The sequence below is a fragment of the Lissotriton helveticus genome, chromosome 7, assembly GCF_964261635.1.
Source record: "Lissotriton helveticus chromosome 7, aLisHel1.1, whole genome shotgun sequence".
Taxonomy (NCBI): Eukaryota; Metazoa; Chordata; class Amphibia; order Caudata; family Salamandridae; genus Lissotriton; species Lissotriton helveticus.
Genome location: NC_136068.1, coordinates 1927024058 through 1927051872, shown reverse-complemented (window position 1 = coordinate 1927051872; position 27815 = coordinate 1927024058). Strand labels below are relative to the sequence as shown.

Sequence of the window (27815 nt, the reverse complement as noted above, 5' to 3'; positions counted from 1 at the left end):
CCTTTTGTTGCCTAATTTTAGAGTGTGCTATGCTAATTTTATTTTTAAACGTGATAGGGGATGTTTGTATGTATCGTTTAAGATCTATGCATATCACATCAAATTATTGCAATATTTGATTTTATGGTGATTGGATTTAGGATGAAACTGTTCTTATACATTGAATAATATTTAAAATGTTTAATATTTCTATAAAACTGCTTCTTGGAAATAACAAATGTCATCACTATAATATGCTAACCTGCTGAAGGGTTCACTGACAGAATACAGACAAACATAAATATCGAGGTAAAAACATAGAATGCAAAAATATTGACTCCCTAACTTAAACAGGTAAATACCAAAATATTGGGAAAAAATATGGATGCCAAAAATATAGTTGTACAACATATCAATTTTTATTTATATAAAATAAAACCACACATTTTAAATATATTAAATAATACAACTAATTACAAACAATAAATTAGATTTAATATACATTTTAGCAAATATAACAGATACACTTAATAGAAAAATTAAACACATACATAATAATGTATATATATATATATTTACTTTTAATGTATTTCAGTCATTTAAAATATATGTGTGTGTATATCTATATCTATATCTATATCTATATATCAAAATCACAAGGTGCCTGCTGAGGAAGAGCCCACTACTGGTAGGTAATGTCTGTAAAATCTTTACTGGCGGTACTGCATGCAAGAAGGATCGTGGCACACACTCAAAAATTGTACTGCTCCCCCGACGCGTTTCGTGCACAGGTGCTTCAAAAAGTGCATGGCCGCCTCAGCAAACTTAAAGCCCGCAGCCCATTGATTAAGTGCAGCCATGCACGAAACGCGGCGGGGGAACAGGAAAATTTTTGAGTGTGTGCCACGATTCTTCTTGCATGCAGTACCGCCAGTAAAGATTTTACAGACATTACCTACCAGTAGTGGGCTCTTCCTCAGCAGGCACCTTGTGGTTTTGATGTTTAGCGGTTCCGCCTGGACAGCGGAAAGAGCCCCGCTGTTTTTACAGACCTGCTATGGTGTCAACCGGCTCTGCAGCGCTGGTACTGGTAGCTGTTTTACTAGAGGAGTAATCTGCTGGTGTTGGAAGTGCGAGGTTCCGCAACCCACTTGGGAAAATGAAGTTATGAGTTGGAGAAGCGGCGTGCAACCCACTGAGGAGTACGAAGGCACCACAAGAACCAGAATTCCACTTGCTGTGGAAATGCCCACTGAGGCGGGGTTCTCAGTTACACAGGTGCTTCAAAAAGTGCACGGCCGCCTCAGCAAACTTAAAGCCCGCAGCCCATGATTAAGTGCAGCCATGTACGAAACGCGTCGGGGGAGCAGGACAATTTTTGAGTGTGTGCCACGAGTCTTCTTGCATGCAGTACTGCCAGTAAAAATTTTACAGACATTACCCACCAGTAGTGGGCTCTTCCTCAGCAGGCACCTTGTGGTTTTGATATATATATTACATATAAGCGAGGCTTGCTGTGATAAAAGGTGGACTTTTGGCAAGCATTTGTTCAATCTTATGGCATTTGAGAAAGTCGGTAGACGAAACGCGTCATGCCAATGCCATGCCTGAAAAGCTATTTAAAAAGTGGTTTGACCGGCAGAAAGTGTGTGGCTCGTTCTTTGCCTTTGGAGGGGAACTTGGACTAAATGTTATATGTGCGGCCACAGCACACTGAGCCCCCACTCCACAAGTAGTTTGGAGACAGTAGTGGCATCTGTTTTTTGGACTTACCTCAGGAACTGGGGATGCCGCCGAACCACCGCATTCCACAGCTGTGACCTGCCAATTTCTTTTGGACCGTGACTTCACGAGGAAGAAACGCACACTGAGGCGGGGCTCCAAGGATCGAGCTGTGTCCGGCGGGGGGTATTTGTTCAAGGTCAGCCGCTTGTTTTCCACAAAGACCCAGGTATGAAGAGAGTATAGGCGATCCCCGCCCACTTGGGGAGTACATACGAAGTTGGGCCGCCTTGCGAGAACTCGGAGTGCCGATTTTTGGAGACGCTCCCTAGTAATGGTCGGCAGGCTTCCCCCAATCGTAGTGAGGCTTGCTGTGATAAAAGGTGGACTTTTGGCAAGCATTTGTTCAATCTTATGGCATTTGAGAAAGTTGGTAGACGAAACGCGTCATGCCAATGCCATGCCTGAAAAGCGAATGAAAAAGTGGTTTGACCGGCAGAACGTGTGTGGCTCGTTCTTTGCCTTTGGAGGGGAACTTGGACTGGATGTTACATGTGCGGCCACAGCGCACTGAGCCCCCACTGCACAAGTAGTTTGGCGACAGTAGTGGCATCTGTTTTTTGGACTTACCTCGGGAACTGGGGATGCCGCCGAACCACCGCATTCCACAGCTGTGACCTGCCAATTTCTTTTGGACCGTGACTTCACGAGGAAGAAATGCACACTGAGGCGGGGCTCCAAGGATGGAGCTGTGTCCTGCGGGGGGGGTGTTTGTTGAAGGTCAGCCACTTGTTTTCCACAAAGACCCAGGTACGAAGAGAGTATAGGTGGTCCCCGCCCACTTGGGGAGTACATACGAAGTTGAGCCGCCTTGCGAGAACTTGAGTGCTGAGTTTTGGTGACGCTCCCTAGTCGCTATCGGCAGGCTTCCCCCAATCATAGCGAGGCTTGCTGTGATGAAAGGTGGACTTTTGGCAAGCATTTGTGCAATCTTATGGCATTTGAGAAAGTCGGTAGACGAAACGCGTCATGCCAATGCCATGCCTGAAAAACTAATTAAAAAGTGGTTTGACCGGCAGATAGTGTGTGGCTCGTTCTTTTCCTTTGGAGGGGAACTTGGACTGGATATATATATATATATATATATATATATATATATATATATATATATATATATATATATATATATATATATATATATATATCCACCAGTAACATAAAATCTAATTAAAAAAATATTTTATTATAAAGTAAAACATTAAACTATTAAAAAATCTTTAAACTTACATTTTCTACTACAGTCAGTGCAACAGTAGGGAAATTGTTGGGGATCAGAGGGGTAGAATTTGCTATTCTCACTCCATTCATTGCAATAGTAGGCAAAGTGTTGGATAGCGGAGGGGTAAAAATTACTATTCCCACTCCAGTGAGTGCAACAGTAGGGAAAAGTGATGGTTAGAGGAGGGGTAAAAATTACTATTCACACTCCAGTCAGTTCAAATAATAATCAAATAAAATATTAACAAGAACATTTTTAAAAACTAAAAATATATAAATATGTTAAAAATTAAAATACAAATATATCTCATATTACAAATAAAAAAATGAAAACGCAATATATTATAATGTTGAATACACAGGACAAATATGTACAAATATTTTATTAAATAAACTAAAAAATAATTTTCAAAGAAATACATATTTTTAATTAAAAAATATTTAGAAACAAAAACATGATTACATACATTTAGTTTTTTTATTTCCTGCCCTATAACACCACACAATTCACAACTCACATCTAAATAAAAAAAATTAACTTCCATATTTAACATAATTAATGATCAATTAAAGAAATATTATTAATTAAAAAACAAATAAAACTCATAAAAATTAATTACCTTCCTGCACTTTACCCCTCTAATTCCCACAACCCACAGCTAAAATTGAACTGAAAAAAATGAATTGCACAGTTAAAACTTATTTTCAATTAAGAATCCAATAGTATTTAGCAACTAATTATAGAGTAAGTAAAATTCATTTACTCCCCACATTTTACCCCTATAAAAGTAAAACCATACAAAAAATAAACAATTACCCTAATTAAATATCAATTAATTAATTAATATTAATGATCAACTAATTAAACATACACTACTTCCCACCCTTTACCCCTATAAAACTCACAATCCACACCTAAAATTAATTACACCATTTCCATATTTATTTTCAAATAATTAATTAATATTAATTAACAACGCATTTTGAATTAGTCAGCATGAATTACTTCCCACCTTTACCCCTATAAACCCCACAACCCACACCTGAAATTAATTGCACAATTCCAATAAGTAATTTTCAGTAAATTAATTAATATCAATTAACAAATAATTATTAATTGATCAAAAATACCTTTCTCCCCACCCTTTATCCCTATAAACCCCACAACCTGCACCTAAAATTAATCACACAATTTCCATATTTAATTTAAATGAATTATTGAATATTATTAACAACTTATTATTAATTAAAAATAAATTACTTCCCACCCTTTACGCCTAAAAATCCCACAACCAGCACCTAAATAAATTATACAATTACAATAATTATTTACCAATTAATTAATTATAATTAACAATCAATTAATAATTAATTAATAACTTCCCTCAGTTAACACTGTAAAATCTCAATTTAATAGATATCAATAAATAAAAAATAATCATTAATTTATTATATTTAAATTATTTCCCACCCTAGTCCCCTATAAACCCACAACCCACTATGGAACTAAAGAACACAAATTTAAATTAAAATAAAATTGATAACTAGTAAAACTGTAATGCATATATTAAAAATCATAAACCTTTCTTATACAAAAAAATACATCACATACATTTAAAATATATGCTAACATACATAACACTAACTAAACAAATCGATATTTTAAACAACTATATTTTTGAAAATTATATTGAGTTCTATATTTTTAATTTGATATTACTTTCCTTCAAATCGATATTGTTGACAACGATATTCTTGCACTCAATATTTCCACTCAACGATATTTCCAACTCGATATTCATGTAGTTCGAATTTTTTGCCATCGATATTCTGCCTCATTACCCTACTCAAGGGCTAGGGCCAAAGGTCATAGGGCAAAACCCTGTAAGTCTGCAGCACAGATTGTCCAGCTGGGATGGACTCACAGACATGTCCCCAGTGAGTCAAAGATGGATCTTAAATTTAGTAACTTGCAGGATGTCATTGATGTGTTTATTTCATTTCTGTTGTATAGCGCCACATATGTTGCCTCACAGCCACCTCAGGGCGCTTTAGCATGGGGTTTCCTTGCAAGGCTCTGTTTTTTTATCACCACTAAAGTGCTTTTTCCCTCTTCAGATATTTGCCGGCCTGAGTGCGCCAAGAGGAAGGTGTCCAGCATGGAATGGGACGGCAAGAAGAAGCAGAAATCGGGCTCTGACGGTAAATATGGCGGCCTCGATCATTAACCTGAAGAGTGTTTTGAGGATTTGCAGGAGATGTTCTCAGTCTCTCACTGGGCAAGAAGGCGGAGTAAAGAGCTGGCGTTGCAAGTGTTCTAGGGAAGAGTGGTAGATAGTTGCCTTAAGTTGGAGACGTGTGGCTCAATGGTTAGAGCGGCAGACCCTGATGCAGAGGTCTGGCCCGGGACCAGGGTTCAATTCCCAACGCGGCAGGGTCTTGGGCTCAATGTCCGCGGACTCGACAATTCTCGCCTCGGTGCCTACTCTAATCATGGGTTTCACTCTGCAACTCTGGGCAATAGCTTGCTTAATCTCCACAACGGCCCCAACAGCGCTGGGATGCCTGGCTCCACCTTGGGGGTGCCCTGGAGGGGGCATCTCACAGGGAAAGCCAGGATGGCCCGAGATGGGGCGGCAGTGCGCTTTACAAGTATACACACACACACACACACACTTAAGTGTATGACGTATAAGAGACAGCTGGTTTTAGATCTCCATGCACCACTCAGGGGCTGATTACAATCAATCAATCAATCAATCAGGGAATTATAAGCACGCTACTCACCCATGAGGGTCTGATGCGGTGGGGGTCCGCAGATCTGTTTAGCCGAAGAGCCAGGTCTTGAGGGCCTTCCTGAAGGTGTCCAGGGAGGGGGCGCGTCTGATGTCTGCCGGTAGCTCATTCCAGGTCTTGGCTTCGATGTGAGAGAACGATCTTCCGCGTGCTCTGGCTCTGAGGATTACCAGTCAGGTGGAGCGGTATCTCCGGATGAACTACAGACCGAGCCACTGGAATTATGAGGCAGGGGAGGGCCATATCAAGTGGCACGGTTGGCTAAATTGTGTTGCAAGAAACTGCAAATTATGCAGCATGATGAGGCACCTTTTGTGATAGTATTACTTGTCTGCACCTTGGGTGCACCTCATTAGTGCTAGTTTAACACCCCAATATAGCAATCAGCTACCTTAGTGTAACTAGTCAACCTTTGCACAGGTCCTTACACTGCGCGGCATCACGTTTTGCTGCATTCTTAGTAACTTTTGAACCGTTTGAGCTAGAGGAACTCCAGACCCACTTTTAGTGGCTGATGAAATTGAATGAGACTTTGACCTGAACAGCAACCAAGCATTGTCCCCACATCCACCCCATCTTTTTTGAAGTCATCTGCCAGATGTGATCTTTTCTTTTGCTCCCCTACCCCTGCTCCTGCCACCCCAGCCGCACCATAATGGTAATTACAGATGTGCTCTTTGCATCTGCCAGTACCGTGCAACTCGTAATCAGGGCATTAGTATAAGGTTGAATCCACAGGAAATTACATCATGTGACCATCAGCCAAATTATAGCATCACAGGCCGTCTCATCCGGTGATATTGGACTGGGCTGGGTGGCTTTTGGCCCAGGTGACGTCTTGAGGAATAACTTACCTGACATGAATGAGCCCCTGTTGAGCACAGATCTTCAAATGTAAAAACAACAATTGATGGAAAGAATGCAGAACAATGTCATACACTCACCCCAGTACAGAGATCTGGGCCTAAATCCATCGTTATTTTGTACTCCACACCACCCCAGGTCAGACTTGGCCATATGCAAATCAGCCTTGACCCTGTGCCTCATGGGAACAGTCCAGCCCGAACTGCCAAGCCATGTCTTTCCTGGACCGGAATCAAGCATCCAAGGACCGGTTTCTGGCTATAAGCCTTCATCAGCCTGGATAGCTTGACTCCAGTGGTGTGGAGAGCATGGGACTCACGTCTGAGCATACCCATCCCACTCGGGGTTACAAATGCAAAAGCAACAATTGATGGACAGAATGCAGAACTATGTCATACACTCACCCCAGTACAGAGATCTGGGCCTAAATCCATCGTTTTTTTGCACTCCACACCACCCCAGGTCAGACATGGCCATATGCAAATCAGCCTTGACCCTGTGCCTCATGGGAACAGTCCAGCCCGAACTGCCAAGCCATGTTTTTCCTGGACCGGAATCAAGCATCCAAGGGGCGGTTTCTGGCTATCAGCCTTCATCAGCCTGGATAGCGTGACTCCAGTGGTGTGGAGAGCATGGGACTCACGTCTGAGCATACCCATCCCACTCGGGGTGACAAATGCAAAAACAACAATTGATGGACAGAATGCAGAGCACAGATCTTCCCCAGCAGACAGGTGTCTGCAGTGACATCAGTCAGTAAGAGCAGTAGCTGCAGGGATAATAGGCACTTGAAGTTCCTGCATTGATTCCAGGCACTTCAAGTCCCTGCATCGATTCCAGACACTTCAAGGCCCTGCATCGATTTCAGGCACTTCAAGACCATGCATCGATTCCAGGCACTTCAAGTCCCTGCATCGATTCCAGGCACTTCAAGGCCCTGCATCGATTCCAGGCACTTCAAGACCCTGCATCGATTCCAGGCACTTCAAGTCCCTGCATCGATTCCAGGCACTTCAAGGCCCTGCATCGATTTCAGGCACTTCAAGACCCTGCATCGATTCTAGGCATTTCTAGGCCCTGCATCGATTCTAGGCATTTCGAGGCCCTGCATCGATTCCAGGCACTTCAAGGCCCTGCATCGATTCCAGGCATTTCAAGTCCCTGCATCGATTCCAGGCACTTCAAGGCCCTGCATCGATTCCAGGCATTTCAAGGCCCTGCATCGATTCCAGGCACTTCAAGGCCATGCATCGATTCTAGGCATTTCAAGGCCCTGCATCGATTCTAGGCACTTCAAGTCCCTGCATCGATTCCAGGCATTTCAAGTCCCTGTATCGATTCCAGGCACTTCAAGTCCCTGCATCGATTCCAGGCACTTCAAGACCCTGCATCGATTCTAGGCATTTCAAGGCCCTGCATCGATTCCAGGCATTTCAAGACCCTGCATCAATTCCAGGCATTTCAAGGCCCTGCATCGATTCCAGGCATTTCAAGGCCCTGCATCGATTCCAGGCATTTCAAGACCCTGCATCGATTCTAGGCATTTCAAGGCCCTGCATCGATTCCAGGCATTTCAAGTCCCTGCATCGATTCCAGGCATTTCAAGACCCTGCATCAATTCCAGGCATTTCAAGGCCCTGCATCGATTCCAGGCATTTCAAGGCCCTGCATCGATTCCAGGCATTTCAAGGCCCTGCATCGATTCTAGGCATTTCAAGGCCCTGCATCGATTTCTGGCATTTCAAGTCCCTGCATCGATTCCAGGCACTTCAAGGCCCTGCATCGATTTCAGGCACTTCAAGACCCTGCATCGATTCCAGACACTTCAAGTCCCTGCATCGATTCCAGGCACTTCAAGGCCCTGCATCGATTCCAGGCACTTCAAGGCCCTACATCGATTCCAGGCACTTCAAGTTCCTGCATCGATTCCAGACACTTCAAGACCCTGCATCAATTCCAGGCATTTCAAGACCCTGCATCGATTTTAGGCATTTCAAGACCCTGCATCGATTCTAGGCATTTCAAGGCCCTGCATCGATTTCAGGCATTTCAAGGCCCTGCATCGATTCCAGGCACTTCAAGGCCCGCATCGATTCTAGGCATTTCAAGGCCCTGCATCGATTCTAGGCACTTCAAGTCCCAGCATCGATTCCAGGCATTTCAAGTCCCTGCATCGATTCCAGGCATTTCAAGTCCCTACATCGATTCCAGTCATTTCAAGACCCTGCATCGATTCCAGTCATTTCAAGACCCTGCATCAATTCCAGGCATTTCAAGTCCCTGTATTGATTCCAGGCACTTCAAGACCCTGCATCGATTTTAGGCATTTATAGAACCTGCATCGATTCCAGGCATTTCAAGGCCCTGCATCGATTCCAGGCACTTCAAGGCCCTGCATCGATTCCAGGCATTTCAAGGCCCTGCATTGATTCCAGGCACTCACTGGTGACTGTCTCCCTGCAGGGGGAGCTGCTTTCACCTCTGATCAGGTTCAGTGCATGGATCCCCCAAAACGCTCACGAAATCAGCAGAGTACAGTTTTGTCCGAAACGCGGCACCTCCCTCCTAAACAAGCAGGGTTTGTATGGGGTGAGGGCGGGACACTGGTATGGACCTCAGGATCAGAGTTTGCTGCCTTTAGGACTTTGGAGTCTATCTGCTAAAACAATTAAACAAGGAGGAAGCTTAGTGAGGCATCTGGGGTCTTTGTTTTAGGTCAAACCATTAGATTTTCAACCAAGGTCAGGACCGCGTTGATTGTTGGGGGGCACCAGCGTTTGCACCCAAGACCTGTGGAAAATATCACCTACCTTGGCTTTGCACTGGTCATTCGGTGCAAACCTCATTTTTCACAGCCCAGTTAAACACATGTCAGTTTTGCACTGATCGTTTGGTGCCCATTATCCTTCTGTGCTGGTCAGTCAATGCACTTTTGAACTGGTCAGTTGGTGGAAATGTGCTTTATTTTCTTACTGGGGGATGCAGGCGGCAGTGTAGGTTATATGATGCAGAAATGAGACAGCTGAGCTGTCTGCCACCCTGATACCCTGTTTTAATTTTTTTTTAATATAGCGTGAACTCGACCCGAAGGTATTGGAGCGCTTTACATGAGCACCAGTTACGTTACACAAGGACACACTCAGGCACAGGGAGATTACATGATTTGCCCAGAATCACAGTATATGGACGCGACCCCGAGGCTCGAACCCTGGTTTCCAGCACCAAAGCCGGCAATCTAGCCGATGGACCACATCCTCTCCCCTGTTCTTACCTCATGGCTTTGCGTCCTGTGATCTGGCCATGCTTCGTTCCTGCATGCCCGCATCGAGGCTATGTGTGTAAAGTGCAGCATCCCACTGAGAACCATTCAAGAAACACCTAACACTCAGCAGAGGTCCTCAGAACAGACAGGCCCTGTTACACTCTCTGACCCGAGACAAATTTTGTATGTCACTTATGTTCTGAACACAGCACAAAAGAATTCCTGGACACTTGAAACAAAAAAGAGTTAGCGGTTAAAAGAATGGGTGAATGAGTGACTGAGTGCAAAGATGGATGGATTGACGAGGACACCAATTTTTAGCAAAATTGACCCTACCCAGTTTTCCAGCATTTTGGCTGCGTCTCGGCCTACGCTCCAGCAAGATCTTGAGGGAAATCTGTCCATGCTTACTGACTGGATTTCTGCTTCAGTGTCTGCTCTTTCTGCACCTTGCCGGCCTAAGCTGGCTAGAGATTCTCCCTCCAAACCATAGTTTTCCTTAGAGCTGAAAGCCTTAAAACATTAATGCAAAATACTCGAAAGGGAATGGTGCTCTAGCGGCTAATGTCTTCTAGCAAAACACACACTTAGAGCTAAACAGAAAAGCTACTACACCGCTATAGCAGCCGCAAAAAGTTGCTATTTTTCTCCACGTATTGATCAGGCCAACAATAACTCCAAAGAAATATTCTCCATTGTGCAAAGTTTTATGTCTTCTAGTGCCCAAGCTCGGGCTGCAGCAGTCTCGGAGACCTGGTGTAAAACTCTTGCGAAGTTTTTCTTGGACAAGATCTGCACTATACAAGCCAGTTTTACCCCTTGTACTATGTCATCCACGGTCTCTTTGCCAGGCCTGTCGGCCGCCAGTCTCATCAATACTTTGTCAACTTTTGAGCCTATTGAGCTGGCCTGTTCTCTCAAAATTCTTAAGTCTTTGAAGTCAGGCTCTCCGACTGATCCCTGTGCCGCTAGACTTCTGGCGGCTGTTGCGGATACCATCAATCCCGAAGCTAACAAAATTGTTAATATGTCCTTGCAGGAAGGCCTTGTTCCCGCATCCTGGAAGCAGGCACAAATTCTCCCTCTCCTCAAGAAGCCGTCTTTTGAACCAAGGATACCGGGAAACTACCCCCCCATCTCACTGCTGCCAAGCCTGGCCAAGGTCTGTGAGAAGGTCGTCACCAATCAACTGACTAATTTTGTCGAGGTATCGGGTCTGCTGCATCCGGCTCAATCGGGATTTTGTGCCTTGTTTAGTACAGAGTCTGCACTGCTGGAGGTGACAGAGGCAATTCGCGAGTGTTTGGAAGCCGGCGGGAGAGCTGCATTGGTTATGCTTGATCTTTCGGCGGCATTCAGCACTGCGCCGCACTCTTTGCTTCTTGATCACCTTTCGGAGATCGGGATATCTGGCTCTGTCTGGTGCTGGATCAAATCTTTTCTGGAAGGCAGCTCACAGCAGCTCTGGCTTCCACCTTGTGTCTCGGTGCCTCAGCGGGCGGCCACTGGTGTCCCACAAGGGTCATCCCTTAGTCCTCTTCTTTTCAGCATCTATGTCACACCGCTGATCTACCTAGCGGAGTCATTAGGGGCTAAGGTGATGGCCTATGCTGATGACACCCAGCTTCTGTATTCTTGGGGAAGGGATAATAACTCGGCCCTTGCGACTCAACACTGTCTTCCTGCCGTCTTCTGCTGGCTCGGCCAGGCACAGCTAAAATGTAACGAAGAGAAATCAGAGGTCCTCTTGTATGGCGTCTTTCCAGCTAATTTCAGAGATAGGGTATGGCCCCCCGGCTTCCACTTACCTAATGCAATGGGTATTGCTGCAAAAAACCTGGGGGTCTGGTACAATGAGAATCTGTCCTTCTCTACCCAGGTTAAAAAGCTGGTTGGGACCTGCTTCGGTACACTGAAAGCCTTGAGGAAGTTTCTACCTCTTCTTCCAATACCTGCTAAAGAAACGGTTGTCCGTGCTTTGATTTTGTCTCGTTTGGACTAAGCTAATGCACTTTATGTGGGCATCTCCGGATAACTCTTGAACAAATTGCAGGTTGTTCAAAACTCGGCCGCCAGACTCCTGCTGGGGATATCTCGCAGGTGTAGTGTGCGTGCTCACTTGCACTCTTTGCACTGGCTCCCGGTGGAGTCCCGAATAAAATTCAAAACCCTGGCTATTGCTCATAGGGCTCAATATGGCTTGGGTCCTACCTACCTTCAGAAGAGGTTCGCTTGCTATAACCCTGTGAGACAGTTGCGTTCATCCTCCCAACTTTTGATGCAGACCCCTAGGTTCAAACGACAAAGGATGGGTGGGAGTTCCTTTGTGCGTAAAGCTGCCCTGGCATGGAATGCTTTATCCTTGGCGTTGTGCAGTATTCTAGATCCTGTGATCTTTAAAAAAAAGTTAAAAACCCCTCTCTTTCAATAGTGCTTTGGTTTGTGGTTCCTTTTCCCAAGTTTGCGCCGGGACACTCTGCTGATTATCTGTGCACGTTATAAATTGATATAACATAACATAACATAACATAACATGACATGACACGGGAGGGTGACCAACTCAGACTTCAACTCATTAAAAAAGAGCCATTCGCCTCCCAGGGGGACCTTCCCACCTACCAACCAATGACTCTCCCGTCTGAACCAAAGCCTCAGAACTGTCTGCGGCACCTCTCAATTTGTAAAAAAAAAAAAAAAAAAAAATACAAGCTCCTGTGCCCTCCTCTGAGGATTCCTGCAGCTTTCACCACCCACTGCCCCTGCCAATGACAGTACCAACACAGCTACTAACCATCACGCCCCTACATGAGTGACAATTCAGACTTTTCCAGGCCCCAAAGCTATGAGACTGGCTTGGGCAGTGGGTATTAGTCCTTAAGATTGTTTATTTAATTAATGAACAACTGTTGTGTGCTCATCTTTAACTTAGACAAACAGCGGCACCATGTGGCAGACCGTCATAAGTACAACTGTTGGCAATTAAGGGCCGGTGTCAAGCACCGGAAACCACTGGCTCAAATTAAGCATTGCTCTGAGGAGACATCCCTGTTAGCATAGAACCCTTAGAACCAGTTTGCCACCTAGTATCGATTAGTACAGTAACTTCTTATACCGTCTGTACTGTATTATTATTACTACTATTAGCAAGTTTTATATAGTGCTCAACTCCCCACATGGGGTTTCCTGGCGCTTTGTCAACTGGTGGAGTCTGGCAGGTCCCACTGACCCAGAACATCTAGGGCCAGATGTAGGTCGGCAAATACCGGAAATCGGCCGTTACCGAGCGGTATTTGCAAATGGAGATGTAGGGGCCTTAAAACTTACAGATTCGGTATATTTACCGAATCGGTAAATTTACCGATTCAGTAAAATACCGATTCTGTAAATGTACCAAATCAGTAAATCAATATGTAGGTGGCACTGAAAACAGTGCCACAGGCCCTTACCGATTCGTTATTTACCATGTAATCCTATTGCATGATAAATAACGAATACCTGTGTACATGCACATCTGTGCATGTACACCTGTGCCATGTGGCACACATACATGCCCTAAGGGCATGTATGTGTGTCACATGGCACACAAGCCACAAACAGGGGTGCAACAGGGTGTCAAAGTGACACCCTGTCCCCCTTGGCAATTCGGTAATTTTACCGATTCTGTAATTACAAAATCGGTATTTGCCATTGAATCCTATGGGCTTCAAGGCCCATAGGAATTTATGACAAATACCGATTCGGTAATTACAGAATCTGTAAATACCGAATCCTACCGATTCGGTATTTTTTACCGAAAAATTATCTACATTAGATTTACCGATTCACGAATACCGAATCGGTAAAATTCGGTATTTATGAATCGTAAATCTAATTTACCTACATCGGGCCCTTAGATCTTCAACTGTTTTCAGAAGCTGGTCAAAGAGGTGCAGCTTTTCAGCGATTCCACTGCTTGGAACCCGACGCGCAAAAGATGGACCTCCCGTGCGCGCAGCCGTCGGACAGAGTCTTATGAATGAGTATTGCATTCGCAGACAAACTTCATCCACGAAAAACATCTGGTAAACACAAGGGCTCACCACCCCAAAATCCGCAGCTTTTTAACAGTGTGTGGTTGTCATAAAATGCTGCAATTTGATAATATTGGGGGCGATGCACAGAACTAATCTGAGATAAAATCCTAAACGTACTACTTTTGATATTCATAGAAGGCATTTAGTAGTAGTAAAGTTAGGATTCCTAACTTTACTACTAATAAATGCCTTCTGTGAATACCCAAAGTAGTAAGTTTAGGATTTGATCTCAGATTAGTTCTGTGAATTGTCCCCATTGTTGGCAGTATAAAAATGGGTGTGTACCCACTTTTTGTAGTTGAAAGTAAAGTACCTGGCATTTGCATTTCTTGTTTCTGCTGACATCATCATTAGTGTATTTTTTTTTCCACCGGATTACATTCCAAAATGATCCATATTTCCATTATCTTTTTCAGTGGGCGTGTACAATAATTGACCGCCTTGGAATACCCGCATCAAACAAAGTTTGTATCTAACCCCGATATTCCTACAGTCCTCAGAATGAGGGTCTAGGAGCTTTATAACCTGAGCCCTCATCTATGGGGTTTTGGTGTAGGGCAGCGCAGCGCTGTACTGCGTCACTGGGAAAGGGCAGGAAGGCGCTGTATTTATCCAATAAGGCACAGTCCTGCCTTCTTCCTTGCACTGGTGCGCTCAGTGAAGCCTAGCGCCAACACAGGCACGCCTGCACCATGGTGTAAGGGAGCCTTCATTGCAGGCACAAGTGCTTTTGTGCAGGAAGGGGTGCCTTCCTTCTCCTGGGAGGCGTTTTCTTCTTTGTTTTTGTTCTGCAGAATGCAGCACACGGGGAACATCCATTACGACGCGATGTTTACACCGCACTACCATTACAACGCTGGTTTTACAACGCAAGTCGTTACCACGACTTGCGCTGGAGGGCGCTCTAGGCTAAGGAATAGTAGATTTACTATTCCAACACCTTCCCTTCTGTACGTAGGCTGGTGTTGGAATAGTAAATCTTTCTATTCCTAAATCCAGCACCCTACAGCGCAAGTCGTGGTAACGACTTGCGTTGTAAAACCAGCGTTGTAATGGTAGTGCGGTGTAAACGCCGCGTTGTATTGACATACAACCGCAGCACACATAGAAAGAACAAAAGACAAGGAGAACTAAAGATATTTCTGCTCATTACGCCTCTCCTGGGGAGGCGTAATTGGGAGAAATATCTTTATTTCTCCTTGTTTTTTCCTTGGGGAGGCGTAAGGTTTTGGCGCATCCCCAGGTTTGCATAACTTTGGAAATGAGGGGCAGCGTCAAAATTCATGGGTGTTGTGTGGAGACACCCACAGCAACGCCCATGGAACGCCGCCCTAACGCAGTGTAAGGCAACGCCCCGATTAGCGCTGCTTCGCCGTACTCCATATCTATGAGGCCATGAAAAGCCATGCAGAGCGGCTTTGGGAGGCCTCAAATATGATTTTGTGATTCACAAAAGGTGACGCACCGGTGGCGCAAGGGGCTCGTATACATGGCCCTGAATTTGGGCTTGACCTGCAGTCGCCTCCTACGACGCAGGCTATCGGACTCCGAATTACAGGCATAGACGTAGCACCTACATCTCTCCAAAGTGTCCCACCTACTCTCCAGTCGCGACCAATGAGCGACTCTTCTGCGTTGGCTTCAGTCACTGATAAACCACGCTGGAGGGCTTCAGCTCCTGCTGTCTGGGCCCCCACCGCCATGCATCTATTCGGGCGGGGGGGGTCCCTTTGTGAGTTCTTTTATCATGTTATATATATTGAGTTTACTTTGGTGCACTGCTCATTGTGCCTTCACCATGCATTTTGTGCCCTAGTGGGAGTCAGTGTTCTTGACTCTGAAATGTCAACTGGATGTGACTTTCTTTGCCTTTCCGTAGCGCCAAGAAGCCCAGTGGGTAAAAGAGAGGTCCATAAAAGCCCCATTGGTTCATACCCTGTCATGGCCTCCTGAGAGTGGTAGGACTGCTCACAGGGCCTGCTGACCAGGAGACATTTTTAACAACTTTTCGTTGTCAGGTTCCCTTGCACCAGGCCCTGTGGATGTCGTCTTCTGAGCCACTCCTTCGATGGCCCCACGCTCTTTACACTTTCACAGTCATCAGTGCATGCAGGAAACACCCACCCGTATCTGCCTGTGCCTGTATGTGTGTTATAGACTGCATGCGTGCCTGTATGTGTTGCTGTAAATAAGCCTCTTTGTTTTTCCATGTGCATATGGTGAATGCATGTGTGTGTGTTCTGTTTGCATGTCCAGACATACCACACAAAGGATGTATAACGTTACAACGCATGCTTTTACCACGCATGCTGTTACAACGCTGTTTTTACAACGCATACCATTACAACGACTTGCGTTGGGGGGCGCTGGATAGTGAATAGTTTAATTTACTATTCCAACTTTAGTCCCCGTGGATAGTAGGGAAGGTGTTGGATAGTAAATTAAACCTATTCCCTATCCTAGAGCGCCCCCCAGCGCAATGCGTTGTAATGGTTTTCGTTGTAAAACTAGCGTTGTAATAGCACTGCGTGGTAAAAGTTGCATTGTAAAGGATGTTTCCTCACACAACATACATACACCAAAGAGCACATACACTTAAAAGAATCCATGCCTCTTGGCTTTGCCACTGCTTGTTGTAGATGCAGCCTGATGGCCTGTCTGGGAAAGGGTCCCCATTGTTAATGTATTCAATCACATTCCTTTTAGAAGGATTATATTACTGACCAACTGGTGTGCTCAAATATGCAAATATTACTCTGAAGAGGTGAAAGCAAAGAAACTTTCTGCCTGACATTGCACAGAAGGAAACGGCTGTAACCGTGTGGCTGCAATGACTTAAGTCACTCTTGTAAGCCTAGCTGTGTGCTTTGATTACCTCTTAGCGAGGCCAGTTTTACACCCATGCTTGCTAAGCCTGGCTGTGCGCAGCCACTGCCTATTAGGGAGGCCGGCTTTACTCCTACGCTTGCCAGGCCTGGCTGTTCACATCCACTTCCTCTTAGAGAGGCCAGCTTTACACCCACGCTTGCTGGGCCTGGCTGTGCATAGCCATTGCCTCTTAGGGAGGCCAGGTTTACTCTCACTCTTTCTAAGCCTGGCTGTGCACGTCCACTGCCTTTTAGAGAGGCCATCTTTACTCCCACGTTTGCTGAGCCTGGCTGTGCGCATCCATTGCCTCTTAGAAAGGTCAGCTTTACACCCACTCTTGCTAAGCCTGGCAGTGCAAACCCATGCACATCTATTGCCTCTTAGTGAGGCCAGCTTTACACCCGCGTCTGTTTCCACCGGTCTGTGTTTGAGATTAAATATAAGCTTGGCAGTTCATGTTATGTGTGTAAACATGTTCCTGTCAGTGGCTAGTTATGAGTAAATACTGTGTGGGGAGGAGGTCAAAATATGAGTGGAAGCAGGTGAAAGTATTTATTTAGAGATTTGCAGGCAGGATATCCCATCCGCTGTATGCAAGCGCCTTCATACTCTAGTTCAACGCCTCGGCAGGGGTCGTAAGCAGTATATAAATGAAATAATGCACTTGTAATACGGGTGATGAACACCTGCCATGTTTGTGACAGACATTCCCATCCATAAACTGTAAATAAGGCTCTTAGTATCAAACATGTAGACCAGTGGTTCTTCACCTTTCGACTTCTGTTTAATCTGCTTAATCATTAATAGATCCCGGGGACGGAGTCCTGTCAAGTATCACGCATCAGGCGTGACGCTAACGCATTTCAGTGTGGTGTTCCCGCATCACCGCACTGAAATGCATTGTCACGCATTTATTGGCACTGACCCGACAGCGCTGACACTGGCTGCCTTAACCTACACTACGTGCTAGCACACGCGCTGGAGTCTCTGACAGCTGTGTGCCAGTACACTTCACTTGGCAGCAGGCTCAGTACTTGTCAGTGAAAGATCGACGTGCACTGCTCTCAGTGCTACGATGTTAGTTACATTATATCTGCCCTGCTGCCTGGAGACTCGGGCGGGGCCTGCCCGCCGCAGTTAAAGTTAATGTAGCAACTTGGCCCTGGCGCCATGTGGGGGCGTAACGCCACGTCCTGCTGACAGGGTGCGCACCGGGCATTTAATGAAATATCATGGAGGTGGAAGCTGGCTGCTCAATGGTTAGTGCCGCGGGCGGCTGCCTTGGAACACCGCTGATGCACTGGCTGCTGCACGCCCGGGCCGCCCGCGCTGTGGGGCTGCGCAGAATAATTATGGGTGCAGTGGCAGCAAAAACTTATTTCCGAGTCGGGAGATTGACCGGGCCCGTCAGTGCTGCAGATAGGCTGCCCTGCTGCAGTGGGTGATCCCTCGAGACAGACCCGACCCCATCGGCCTTCTTGTGAGCATTTCAGAGGTACCGTTATGGCAACATAATTAATTTATATTGATGGCAGAGCTGACGACTGCTCGCACTCCGGTGGCGGCCGCAACTGAACTCAAACGTACCACGCAATGGCAGCTGACGTTCAGGGCTGAGAAGAATCAGATTCAGAAAGGGGATACAAACAAACTGGTCGGAAAATGTTAAAACACAAGATTGCAGCCACAGTGGGCTCGCCAATTGTCTTGCGCCAGTCCTGTAGCCACCGCCTGCCCTAATAGCCCCGGCCCCAGCACCATCGTCACATGTGAGGAGGGCAGGAGGATGTTAGGCCTCATCTGCCCTCCTGCCTCCAGTCACCTGTGGGCTCTTTGTAGTCCAATCCCTTGCCAGTGGCGGCACGCTTGGGAGAGCCCCTCCCTTTATCAGATACGAATCATCTTTCAAGCAGCGGCCACAGTTACCGTGACTTCACTGGAGCCACGCAGCATGACACTCAAGGGCAGCACACAAACTATGCCTCTCGGTGCACTGCAGCACGGGACTGTATCTACGGGGACTTAGCCTCAGCCTTCCCTGCCGGTCATTTCTGGTATGCACAGGTGTGTCAAGCAGCAATGGGGGCAGTGTCAGGGGTGGGCCATAGGAGTAGTTAAAAAGGACATTATTCTGTATTTATTTTCGTTAGTGTTTCACCTTTACATATCTAAAGCACACACATTAATTGAAAGATAAATGCAAGTTCAAGTAATCTGTGAGAAATACACTCTCACATTGTGAAACCTCACATGGTTACTTCAGTCTTCCTGCAGATGTCTGTCTGTTTTTAAGGAGAGACAAATAATTGAATCCTGCTTGGCGCAGCAGGGCATAGTGACTTGCCTATTTATAATGCATGACCTGCTTCTGCGACTGAGAAAGCACTTTAACTATGCAAGCCATTGATTGTAATGCGCAAAGTAGTAGATAATGGTCACTCAAAGTGTCAATGATTTGGCCTTCGAATGTCACTCCTAAGTATACTGAAGTCATGGAAATACCACACATAACCAAACTGAAAACATGGCAGTTACAGTCATGATAGGGCGGACATTCAAATTGTGAAAATGTCACACAGAGCAATCTGAAACCTTGGCAGCTGGAAGGCAGGGATCCCGGCCTTAGCATTTACAATGATTTGAACCAGAAAACAATCCACAAAAATATATAAACAAGTAGTCATCAAACAAATAAACAAATGATAAAATATTTATTTAATTTACAAACAAATACAAACATTTTGTATTTTATTTTAACAGGAAGGTTGGCACATTTCTAAATTAATTGAGGCCGCCCATAGTTATGTTATGTTATATGTTATAATGATTTTATAGCGCGCACTAATACTCAAGAGTATCCTGGCGCGGCGTAACACTGATATTTGATGGAATAGGGCCATTTAATATGCCCGCTTAAAAAGGAAGGTCTTCAGCTGCTTTTTAAAAAGTATGAGGCGTTGGATATTCTGCAGTGACAGGGGACACGAATTCCAAAGGGAGGCTGCCTTAACAGACTAAGGGGCCGATTATGATGGCGGACGGACCTGAGTCTGTCCGCCACCATAGAGTAGGAGGGACCGTCCGCAGGGGCAGCGGCGGTCCCTCCGTGCAAATTAGGATGTGACCGCCACCCTGGCGGTCACATCCTGTATTTTTAACATTGCGGCGGGTGCTGCTTGAAGCAGCACCCGCCGCAATGTTAAAAATGTAAGTTGTGCATTTGCATGCACAAAGCGGCAGGCATCGCACGGTGCCCGCTGCTTTGTGCACGCAAATGCAGGGGGGTACCATAGGTACCCCCCATTTGCACCCCCCAGCCCCCCTTCACCCAGGGGGCCCGCAACGGGCCCCCGAAGTGAAAGTCCGTATGCTTTTCCACGGCGGAAAAGCCGCCGTGGAAAAGCATACTTTCTACACCATCCTAATATGGCTGGCGGTGTCTGATACACACCGCCAGCCATATTAAAGCTTTTCCGCCGCGGTCGGAAGGCGACCGCGGCGGAAAAGCTGCGGACAGATTTCTAGACCCACCGCCATCCTAATGTGGCGGTGGGTCTTCTGAGGCTACGCAGAGGATTTTCCGCATCCTCCGGGCCGGCGGTAGCATCCGCCGGCCCGGAGGATGTGGAAAATCCTCCATCATAATCGGCCCCAAAGACTGGCCCCCCACCCTCATTCTGCGGAAACGTGGGATCGCCATCTGTCTCATAGAGGCAGAGCGGAGTGGTCTGTTAGGTGTATAGAAGGAAAAGCGCTTCCTAAGATACAATGGTCCAAGATCCTGTAGGGGTCTATGGGCCAAAACGAGAGCCTTAAATTGCACTCTCCAAGCCATGGGCAGCGAATGCAACTCGCGAAGATGCTGTTTTACACTAGACCACCTCCCGGAGATGTTAAACAGAAGTCTAGCCACGGCGTTCTGTATAGTCTGAAGCTTATTAAGTAGGTACCCTGGAATACCCACATACAGAGCATTGGCGTAATCAATACGAGAAGAATAAGCGCCTGCAAAACCGTCTCCCTGGCCGTCCTTGGGAGCAACGGAAAACACCTTCTCAGAGGTTTTAAGGTGCTAAAACAGACTCCAGTGAGTTTCTTAATTTGCACCCTGAAACGCAGATCCTCCTCGAACCAGACCCCAAGATTTTTAGCTGGGGCGCCAACCGAGTTAGGACAAGGGTAATCCGAGGGCCATAAGGACTCCCTAAAGGCAGCTGGAAACTGGCCAAATAAAAGGATCTCGGACTTGTCCTCATTGCACTTGAGTTGTGCCTGCGCCATCCAGCTAAATACAGCAGAAAGACAGTTACAAGCAAGGTCAGTGGAGAAGTCAGAATTCTCCCACGTAAAAAGAAGCTGGGTATCGTCTGCATATGCAATAATTTTTGCACCCAGTTCCTCAGCCAAAGCAATCAGAGGGGTCAGATAGATATTGAAAAGCAGAGGGCTCAAAGTAGAGCCTTGAGGGACCAATGTGAGCATCTTTTTGGGCGAAGAGGCACATGGGGGCATCCATACCTGTTGGAAGCGATCTTCCAGAAAGGATTTAACCCAATCCCAGGCGGTGCCCACAATGCCTATATTGGAAAGGCGAGCAAGGAGTAGATGGTGAGGCACCGTATCAAACGCGGCAGAGAGGTCAAGTAGAATCAAGGCCGCCCTACCGCCTGCATCCAGACACTCCCTTATCGCCTCCACCACCTCCACTAGCGCAGTCTCAGTACTATAGGTTGCCCGGAAACCAGACCGCGACGGATGGAGGCAGCCAGAAGACTCCACATAGGCATCAAGCTGACGAAAGACCACCTTCTCGCAAACCTTTGCCAAAGCCTGCAAAGAGATATGGGGCGATAACTGACCAGTTTGTATGGATTGAGAGAAGGTTTCTTCAAAAGAGGTAGAAGCTCCCTGGAACCACAGCGGTCCGTAAAGATAGATTAATAATCCTAATAACTTCTGGAAGAACCACTTCCGCGATCCCGGCCAGCACTCTGGCCGGGCAGGGGTCAGTCTGAGACCCTGATTTAAGGGATTTAAGGATGGTCAGGATATCAGATCCAGCTGTAGGCTCGAAGTTCATAAACAAAGGGGCCGGGGGTAGAGGTGTAGGAAGGGAAGGGGGGAGATGGTACCCCGGTGCAGCATTCCCCGATCCCAAACTGTTTTGAATGATCTGTACCTTCTCAACAAAAAAAGTAGACAGCTCCTCACACCATTGATCGGAAACAGGCAGGGCCATTTGTTGTGCAGCTTTTGACAAAAAGCTACTCACAATAGCAAAAATCTCCTTGCCATTGTTAATAGCCTTTGCAATCCGATCAGCATAAAAGATCCTTTTTGCCTCTCTAATTGCTGCATAGTATTCTCTCTGCGCTAAGCGGAAAGCCTTTTTAGCCTGTGGGCAATAATACTGCCTCCAGCAGCGTTCTAAGGGTTTGCAAGCCAATTTAAGATCTCTAAAGGAGCCTCAATACCATGGCTTAAAGGGTATTGTTCTCGATCGCCTAGTGGAAGGAAGTTTTTGCACCTTACTGATTCCTTGGCTAATCCAAGAGGAAAAACTATCCACCGCCTCTTCAAGTTCCGAGGAATGCGCCGGGCAGGTCTCGGCAAGGACTCTGGAAAGGGCCAGAATGTCGATCTTCCGACCCGGAATGATATTTCCCCGGGGAAATAGAGGAAGGCTGCTTCCCTATTGACCAGGAAAATTGTACCAAATGGTTAACCGACCAAGTCACCTGCAGGAGATCATCCACCGACAGGGCAAAGTTGGAGCACACCAGGTCAATAATATGTCCACCTTGATGGAAAGGTAACTTAACCCACTGAGTAAGGTGGGCCAAATCAAATAGATCCATTAGCTCCCTAACGCCTACAGATTCTGGGCAGTCAACATGGATATTAAAATCGCCCAAGAACAGAAATTTCGAAAAGCGAAGGGAGCGAGGAATGAGTACATCGTCCAAGGCCCTCAAAAAAGCACCAGGTGGGCCGGGGGGCCGGTAGAGCAATATCCCACCCAGTGGGAAATGTGATGAAATGACGATGGAAAAATCCAATGCCTCCCCCTCCACTAAGCCCGCAGTGGTCTCGCACGAGAAGGACCACGCCTCCCGATAGACCACCGCAATCCACCCTCCTCTCCTCGATAAACGATCTAATCTTGCAATTTTAAATCCAACAGGAACAGCCAGCTCAATCACTGGGCACAGGATTCCTGGAGCCAAGTTTCAGTAATAAATAACAGATCTAAGTGGCCATCTGAAAGGATTTTGCATATGTCAGAAGCATGTTTGACCATAGAGCAAGCATTAATAAGCGCTGCCCTAACTCTGTTCTCATTCTCGCTGCCTAGGACCATAGCAGGCACCCTGGAATGAAAACAAAACCGATATATGGGACAAGTCCAGTGTAAACATTGCAGTACACCCCATTTCACCCCACCACCACATCTTGCCTTGTCTAGAGCCAACAGTTCTGATCTGCTAAAAGACCTTCTACCTCCTAACTCCTCCAACGGAGAACCAGCAGCATAGTTGGCGCTGGTCGCCTCCGGGGAGCGGACGGGCGCAGACGGGCTTGCCTTTGGCGCGCCCGCTGCGCGCGTCCGCTGCGCGCGTCCGCTGCGCGACCGCAGCATCCGGTTTTAAATAGGAAGTGAGGGCTGGGGGAGGAGCAACAGCTAGAGCGCTAACCTTTCCACGGGCCCGCTCTGACAGACGGACACCGCGGAAACCAAAGGAAATACAGGTAGCAGCGACTAGCACAACAAGATTAAAAATACAAATGGCAGTATTTTAAAAGCACATACAATGTTTAAAAATTAGCAGCCAAAAATAAGCCTCCCGCACACCACTGCAGCCCAAAGGTAACGCTATTACCATCGTCAACACTATATTCTGTTTGATGCCCTTGCACTGCTCCTACTAATCAGTCTAAGGATACTGACTTAATTTTTAGCCTCCAATTTCAAATTACTTCAAATTTACAGAAAGCTTTAATTATACACTAGTACTCTTATTTTTTTATCTAGGCAGTTGCGCACCCCCGGAGTAGGCTTTGCAGACCCTAGGATTAAGAACCCGGATAGATACTATTTGCACATGAAAGAACTTGGGCTGAAACTTTACTGCAGGGGCTGCAGAAAATCTACTGAACACAGACTTCACTGTCATCCTGATTCTGGCATTTTAAGCTGGTTAGTGATGTCTTAAACAGGGCCCGCTAAAGAATATTATCATTGGTGCCCTCCATCCTGGTCAGTCACCCACTCCTAGGGTACAGGTCATCCTGCATCTTGGCCACTCATTCACCCGCCCAGGTGAAACGCTCTTTACACCGTGAACAAACAGTAACTTTTTAGGTCGAGCATTTCGAGACCTGTTGTAATTTCTCCTGTGGGCTTAAAGCCACCTCCCTACTTTTGATTTGTTTGTTTCAGTGTCCTCTAAAAATCCTTGCTTGCTAGTGGTCAGCCTCACCTCTTTGTCCCTCCTTTTTCCCTTTTGTTTCTTCCACGCAGCAGGGACTAAGTACTATCTCATTCCGCTATGGTTCTTTATGTGTTCTTTGGGGGGCTATTTTTTCTTGGTCTGTTACTGTTTGCCTGTGTTCAACTTCGGGGCCATAGCTGCTTACATGTAAATATAGCATTCCTCCCTCCCACCTCCTCTTAATGCTACAGTTGTGTTAGTGCTGCGTCTCTCGCTGTGCCTCCACTTTGTTGATTGAATTTATTGAGCCTTTTTGCACTTTTCATGTCCACCCTCAGTTGGGCTTCTTTTTGGTTGGATATTCATTTTGTTTTTGGCTTTCTGTTAAAGGGGATTAGGCTTGTTGATATCTTGTCTACCACTCCTCCTTGTGCCTGGTGCTCCTGTCCCATCCCTCACCCCTCTTGCCACTTAAAACAGCTGCACCCTCGTAGGAGCCACAGTTGTATCGCACTTTCAGGTAACTGAGGTGAAAGCACAAAGTGGTGCTTTTAATTTAAAATGCTTGTGTCCCGCGTCGCTGTTTGTTTTTTAAAAGGACACATTCCCAAAAAATTGAGTGTCATAATTGGCAGTCATATTAGGGTCAGGCAAACGGATGCTGTCACTTGTTTATTTTCAAGAGACTTTAACATATTTTTATTCAGCGTTGCACCCGTTTCACGAGCACCGCGCTTAATCTACTTGTTCTATGGGTACAACAAGATGGTACGTTTTAAACCGTATCAATATTTCAAATCCATATCAGTTTACATATTTATGTATTACGCTCTGCCTTCTAGAATCTTTTCTTTTTCCCATCCACACAGTAACGCCCTTCTTGTTACACTCGTCACCTGGGATGTATTTTAGCTGATTTCCTAAAAGCTTTGTCACCCTTGATAGCTCTCCACATTAGTGCCCCTGAAAGAACCATGAGATTGCATCGTACCCTGAAAACATATTGTGATACCTATGAGATGGGTGACAAAATTGCCACAAAGCCCCTGTCCGTTGAAGGGCTGCTCCTTCCCGTTCCGGCTGCATCCCGTTCAAAACAGAACCTAAAAAAAAGAGTTACCCAGGAAAACCAGAAAGGACCGGGAATGGCAAAGTAGTAACAAAAGTATTCCTTTCTGTGTTCCTCAATGTTAATGTGACAAATAACATTCAATATACAATGAACCAAAGGAAATCTACTTATAAAATATAGCAACACGTACATCAATAATCTTAATTTATTGTTCTATTAACGGCATCAGTATAAAAATTAGTACAATTCCTAATGTAATTAAAACCATATATAATAACAAATCAATACAAAACAGAAATAAAATCTAGCGAAAAAGATTTCCAAGTATTTTTTACAATGATTCTTTCGATAATGGAAAACATTAAATCTGATACATTTCATACAAAATCTCATTACATTGCTTTATATATAAAAACAATACATTAAAAACATATTAACTAATAATAGAACAATAAATTAAGATTATTGATTTATATGTTGCTATATTTTATAAGTAGATTTCCTTTGGTTCATTGTATATTGAATGTTACTTGTCACATTAACATTGAAGAACACAGAAAGGAACACTTTTGTTACTCCCGTTTCGAAACAGAGCCTTGCAGCAGGCTTGGACACTTGCAGCTGATGGTGTTTGCGGTTGTACAACCGCATATATTAGCCCCAGGTATCGACAGACATATATGCAGCTCTTCGACGGCCCGAATGAGATTTTCTTCCCTCCCAGATCCAATCAACAGCATGTGAGCCTAGTGTGCTAAAGTGCCAAGCAGGCCACCTCGGCGCTGTACTCTTCCATCGCGGTCTCTCCAGGCCGTAAACGTCATTTACAACGTGGTGTTTACAACGCACGACCTTTACCACGCTGCCATTACAACACAAGTCATTACTACGACTTGCGCTGCATGGCGCTCTTGGTTAAGGAATATTGTAATTTTCTACTCCAACACCTTCCCTGCTGTTACGTGGGCTGGAGTTGGAATAGAAAATTATAATAATCCTCAATCCGCGCCCTCCAATGCAAGTCGTTGGAACGACTTGCATTGTAAAATCCGCGATGTAAAGTACCGCGATCAAAATGATCGCGTTGTACTATCATCATACATCCCTCTAGGCACCTGGCATTTATGATTAGGAAGAAGATGAGCTGCGGTCTTCAGCACCTCTAAACTTCACAATCCAAATAGGTGTCCCTTCCTGCACATGAACAATCATTAAATAATGACGATTTGCAACTTCAATGTGTGTTGCAGATTGCAGCACACATATAAGTTGCAACTCGTCATTTTTAAAATGATTGTTTATGTGCAGGAAGGGACTCTTTCCTGCACATAAACAAACATGCATGGCATATTGCTGTTTCTATGTGGGCTGTGCAATGCAGTACACATAGAAATAACAAAAAATGACGAGAAGTAAAGCATTTCTCCTCATTTTGACTGTTTTTAGACCAGGTTTTCCCTGGTCTTAATGTTGGCGCTGCCTCCTATGTATGCCACCCTTGTAAACTGGAGGCAGCATCAAAATCAACGGGTGTTGTGGCAGAACACCCACCGCAGCACCCATTGCCCGACCCTTTCACACTAAGTAGAGCGTGAAAGGGGGCCTTATTCACAAGGTGGCGTTAAGCCATGTGAAGTGGCTTAACGCCACCTTGTGAATATGGCAATGCCCCTATTCCCACAGGAACGTCTAAAACAATGAGGTTTCTATGGCGATAGGGGCTTGTAAATATGCCCCATGGTTTCTCATCCAATCACATCTCGCAGTATTTTAATGCATATTTACACCTGTATATGCATACACACGCTGTTTACCAGCTCGGCATGATAAAAACAGCAGGAGGCCTTTTGCTAAAGAACAGCACATGTGAACACTGGGGTTTAAAAGGTATCATGTTCGTACCACTCATCAAATGTCCCAAAAGGCACCGATTTCATCAGCTTCAAAAATGCAACAAACGTTTTTAGATCTAGCATTAGCCAAGTTATGCAATGTAATGTCAATTCTGGCATTTTCACTAAAGTTTCATCAGCGATTAACTGTTTTCCAGCTGTGATCTCCAAATTCTAATTTCAACCCTACACCTTTTAACCCCTTACATGCTCATGACGAGCTCAGCTCGTCATAATGGCCGCGGCCCTCCCACGCGTGGTTAATTCCTTACCTGTGTGGGAGAATTAAACAGTGGGCGGGTCTGTGACAAGTCCAGCTCGTCATGAGCACAGCTCCACTGTGAGTCATGACGAGCTGGGCTCGTCACGAGCACAGCGACGCCGCGGACCATCCCCCACACACCGTGGGGGAATTACCCACGCGGCGAAGGGGTTAAGGACTGTGAAATGCGGGTCTGGCCTTCCTATTCAAGGACAAGCCTGAACTCTGAGCACCGCTCATATGAAAAAGTTCAAATGTGACACCCCTGGCCAGGACCCTTCTCCACACACAAGACGCATTGCTTCCTTCTCATT

At 45.7% G+C, this 27815-nt stretch overlaps 1 long non-coding RNA gene across 1 annotated transcript in view; it reads left to right on the top strand.

The window, feature by feature from the left end:
* The window catches only part of LOC144767883 (uncharacterized), a 99333-nt gene that overhangs the window by 46726 nt on the left and 24792 nt on the right, over nucleotides 1–27815 (top strand). Inside the window, exon 3 of the long non-coding RNA XR_013598372.1 lies at nucleotides 5098–5181. This is a non-coding gene — a long non-coding RNA (uncharacterized LOC144767883). The remainder of the gene's footprint in view (nucleotides 1–5097; nucleotides 5182–27815) is intronic.